Here is a 5,642-nt window from a genome sequence, read left to right as displayed (position 1 = left end):
TATTCCTCACTTGGGACAATGCTCTAATAATGATGATCATCACACTTCTATTTATTTACAACTCAATGATTACAACTCGATACTAGAACAAAGTATGACTCTATATGAATGCCTTCGGCGGTGTACCGGGATTGCGATGAATCAAGTGTGACATGTATGAAAAATTATGAACGGTGGCTTTGCCACAAATACGATGTCAACTACAAGATCATGCAATGGCAATATGACAAAAGTAAAGCATGTCATGATGATGATGATGATGATAATGGTTGAAGTTGCATGGCAATATATCTCGGAATGGCTATGGAAATGCCATAAATAGGTAGGTATGGTGGCTGTTTTGAGGAAGATATAGGGAGGTTTATGTGTGATAGAGCGTATCGTATCACGTGGTTTGGATGCACCGGCGAAGTTTGCACCAACTCTCAATGTGATAAAGGGCAATGCACGGTACCGAAGAGGCTAACAAATGGCGGAAAGGTAAAAGTGTGTATAATCCATGGACTCAACATTAGTCAAAAGAACTCATATACTTATTGCAAAAATTTAGAAGTCATCAAAAATCAAGTACTACGCGCATGCTCCTAGGGGGATAGATTGGTAGGAAAAGACCATCGCTCGTCCCCGACCGCCACTCATAAGGATGCACAAGCTAGGTACACTTCATGCTTCAAATTTATTACACAACTTTAACCATACGTGCATGCTACGGGACTTGCTAACTTCAACACAAGTATTTCTCAAATTCACAACTACCCAACTAGCACAACTTTAATATCACTACCTCCATATCTCAAAACAATCATCAAGCATCAAACTTCTCGTAGTATTCAACACACTCATAAGAATTCTTACAAATCTTGTATGCCTAGCATATTAAGATTTTAAGCAAATTGCCATGCTACTTAAGACTCTCAAAATAATATAAGTGAAGCATGAGAGTTCATCTATTTCTACAAAATAAAACCACCGCCGTGCTCTAAAAGATATAAGTGTAGTACTAGAGCAAATGACAAACTACTCCGAAAGATATAAGTGAAGATCAATGAGTAGTCGAATAATTATGCAACCAAGTGAAGAATCTCCCATTTAATAATTTCAGATCTTGATACTTTATTCAAACAGCAAGCAAAGCTAAGGAAAATAAAATGACGCTCCAAGCAAAACACATATCATGTGGTGAATAAAAATATAGTTCCAAGTAAAGTTACCGATGAATGAAGACGAAAGAGGGATGCCTTCCGGGGCATCCCCAAGCTTAGGCTTTTAGTTGTCCTTGAATATTACCTTGGGGTGCCTTGGGCATCCCCAAGCTTAGGCTCTTTCCACTCCTTATTCCATAGTCCATCGAATCTTTACCCAAAACTTGAAAACTTCACAACATAAAACTTAACAGAAAACTCGTGAGCTCCGTTAGCGAAAGAAAACAAAACACCACTTCATGATACTGTAATGAACTCATTCTTTATTTATATTGGTGTTAAACCTACTGTATTCCAACTTCTCTATGGTTTATAAACTATTTTACTAGCCATAGAGTCATCAAAAAAAGCAAACAACACAATGAAAACAGAATCTGTCAAAAACAGAACAGTCTGAAGTAATCTGTTACTAATGCAAACTTCTGGAACCCAAAAAATTCTAACAAAATTAGACGACCTGGGAAATTTGTTTATTGATCAGAAGCAATTGGAATCACTATTTTATCACGTTCTGGTGATTTTTGACAATTCGGGCACTGAGCGCAAAGATTCTGGAAATTACAGCAAGATCAAATAACTATCTTCCAAGAAGATCTAATAGGATTAACTTGGCACAAACACTAATTAAAAGATAAAACCACATCTAAACAGAATTTATATGGATTATTTATTCCTAAACAGAACCAAAAATAAAGAAACTAAAATAAAATTGGGTTGCCTCCCAACAAGCGCTATCGTTTAACGGCCCTAGCTAGGCATTATGATTTCAATAATGCTCACATAAAAGATAAGAATTGAAACATAAAGAGAGCATCATGAAGAATATGACTAGCACGTTTAAGCCTAACCCACTTCCTATGCATAGGGATTTTGTGAGCAAATAACTTATGGAAACAATAATCAACTTGCATAGGAAGGTAAAACAAGCATAACTTCAAAACTTTAAGCACATAGAGAGGAAACTTGATATTATTGCAATTCCTACAAGCATATGTTCCTCCCTCATAATAATTTTCAGTAGCATCATGAATGAATTCAACAATATAACCAGCACCTAAAGCATTCTTTTCATGATCTACAAGCATAGAAAATTTACTACTCTCCACATAAGCAAATTTCTTCCCATGAATAATAGTGGGAGCAAACTCAACAAAATAACTATCATATGATTGAAAATTAAGATCAAGATGACAAGTTTCATGGTTATCATTATTCTTTGTAGCATACGTGTCATCACAATAATCATCATAGATAGGAGGCATTGCTTTCATCATAATAATTTTGCTCATCAAAGCTTGGGGGACAAAATATATCATCTTCCTCAAACATAGCTTCCCCAAGCTTGTGGCTTTGCATATCATTAGCATCATGGATATTCAAGGAATTCATGCTAACAACATTGCAATCATGCTCATCATTCAAAGATTTAGTGCCAAACAATTTATAGATTTCTTCTTCTAGCACTTTGGCACAATTTTCCTTTCCATCATACTCACGAAAGATATTAAAAAGGTGAAGCGTATGAGACAAACTCAATTCCATTTTTTTGGTAGTTTTCTTTTATAAACTAGACTAGTGCTAAAACAAGAAACAAAAAGATTCGATTGCAAGATCTAAAGATATACCTTCAAGCACTCACCTCCCCGGCAACAGCGCCAGAAAAGAGCTTGATGTCTACTACACAACCTTCTTCTTGTAGACGTTGTTGGGCCTGCAAGTGCACAGGTTTGTAGGACAGTAACAAATTTCCCTCAAGTGGATGACCTAAGGTTTATCAATCCGCGAGAGGCGTAGGAGGAAGATGGTCTCTCTCAAACAACCCTGCAACCAAATAACAAAAAGTCTCTTGTGTCCCCAACACACCCAATACAATGGTAAATTGTATAGGTGCACTAGTTCGGCGAAGAGAAGGTGATACAAGTGCAAAATAGATAGATGATATAGGTTTTTGTAATCTGAAAATATAAAAACAGCAAGGTAGCGAGCGGTAAAAGTGAGCGTAAACGGTATTGCAATGATAGGAAACAAGGCCTAGGGTTCATACTTTCACTAGTGTAAGTTCTCTCAACAATAATAACATAGATAGATCATATGAAAAGTCCTCAACATGCGACAAAGAGTCACTCCAAAGCCACTAATAGCAGAGAACAAACATAGAGATTATGGTCGGGTACGAAACCACCACAAAGCTATTCTTTCGGATCAATCTATAAAAGAGTTCATACTAGAATAACACCTTAAGATACAAATCAACCAAAACCCTAATGTCACCTAGATACTCCATTGTCACCTCAAGTATCCGTGGGCATGATTATACGATATGCATCACACAATCTCATATTTATCCAACCAACATAAAAGTACTTCAAATAGTGCCCCAAAGTTTCTATCGGAGAATCAAGAACGTGTGCCAACCCCTATGCATAGGTTCATGGGCGGAACCCGCAAGTTGGTCACCAAAACATACATCAAGTGGCACGTGATATCCCATTGTCACCACAGATAAGCACGGCAAGACATACATCAAGTGTTCATAAAAGACTCAATCCGATAAGATAACTTCAAAGGGGAAACTCAATTCATCACAAGAGAGTAGAGGGGGAGAAGAAACATAAGATCCAACTACAATAGCAAAGCTCGGGATACATCAAGATCGTGCCATAGATGGAACACGAGAGAGAGATCAAACACATAGCTACTGGTACATACCCTCAGCCCCGAGGGTGAACTACTCCCTCCTCGTCATGGATAGCGCCGGGATGATGAAGATGGCCACCGGAGATGGATCCCCCCTCCAGCAGGGTACCGGAAAGGGGTCCCGATTGGTTTTTCGTGGTTCTGGAGGCTTGCAGCGGCGGAACTCCTGATCTATCTTCTATTCTGGAAGTTTTAGGGTACGACGGTATATATGGGTGAAAGGAGTACATCGGTGGAGCTACGGGGGCCCCACGAGGCAGGGGGGCACGCCTAGGGGGGAGGGCGCGCCCTCCACCCTCGTGACTGCCTCGTGGCTCTTCTGACGTGGGGTCCAAGTCCATTAGGTGGGTTTCCTTCCAAAAATAACTTCTCCAGTTGATTTCGTTCCATTTTGACTCCGTCTGATATTCCTTTTCCTCGAAATACTGAAATAGGCATAAAACAGCAAATCTGAGCTGGGCCTCTGGTTAATAGGTTAGTCCCAAAAATAATATAAAAGTGGATAATAAAGCCCAATATTGCCTAAAACAATAGATAAAGTAGCATGGAGCAATCAAAAATTATAGATACGTTGGAGACGTATCACATCACTAAGCTTCCTCCTTCATGGAGGAACTTTGCTACCTTGCTGAAGCATAAGAGGCAGGAGTTTTCCGTTCCGAATCTCATTGGCACTCTTGATGTGGAAGAAAAGGCGAGAGCAAAGGACACACGTGCTCGAGGTATTGAGGGAGGATCTAGTGCCAATGTGGTACAGAAGCAGAACTTCCAGACCCACAAGTTCAAGAACAAGGGCAAGTTTGATCGTAAAGCAAAGTTTGATGGGAAGAACAAGGCTGTGCAACACACGAACTTCAAGAAGAAGAATGGCAAGAAGAAAGGTGCTTGTCATGTGTGTGGGGATCCTGATCATTGGGCTCCTAGTTTCCCTAATCGCTGTGACAAGCGTAATCCTGGGAAAGGCGGAAAGACCGCTAATGTTGTCATTGGAGACACTGACATGAAGGATGCTGGGTATGGTATATTTCCCACTATTCTTTCAGTATGTCATTCTTCTGACTGGTTGATTGACACGGGTGCTAATGTGCATGAAGCAAGTGATACGTCTCCAACGTATCTACTTTTTCTAACACTTTTCCTCTTGTTTTGGATTCTAATTTGCATGATTTGAATGGAAACTAACCCCAGACTGATGATGATTTCAGCAGAACTACCATGGTGTTGTTTTTGTGCAGAAATAAAATTTCTCGGAATGGAACGGAATTTTGCGAGGATTTTTCATACAATAAACAACAATTTCTGGAGCCAAGAACCACCGGAGGGGGGCTGAGGGAGTCCTGGATTAGGGGGTGTTCGGGTAGCTGGACTATACCTTCAGCCGAACTCCAGGACTATGAAGATACAAGATTGAAGACTTCGTCCCGTGTCCGGATGGGACTTTCCTTGGCGTGGAAGGCAAGCTTGGCGATGTGGATATTCAAGATCTCCTACCATTGTAACCGACTTTGTGTAACCCTAACCCTCTCCGGTGTCTATATAAACCGGAGGGTTTTAGTCCGTAGGACAACTTCATCATACAACAATCATACCATAGGCTAGCTTCTAGGGTTTAGCCTCCTTGATCTCGTGGTAGATCTACTCTTGTACTACCCATATCATCAATATTAATCAAGCAGGACGTAGGGTTTTACCTCCATCAAGAGGGCCCGAACCTGGGTAAAACATCGTGTCCCTTGTCTCCTG

The sequence above is a fragment of the Triticum dicoccoides genome, chromosome 2A, assembly GCF_002162155.2.
Source record: "Triticum dicoccoides isolate Atlit2015 ecotype Zavitan chromosome 2A, WEW_v2.0, whole genome shotgun sequence".
Classification (NCBI taxonomy): domain Eukaryota; kingdom Viridiplantae; phylum Streptophyta; class Magnoliopsida; order Poales; family Poaceae; genus Triticum; species Triticum dicoccoides.
This window is presented reverse-complemented; position numbering follows the sequence as displayed.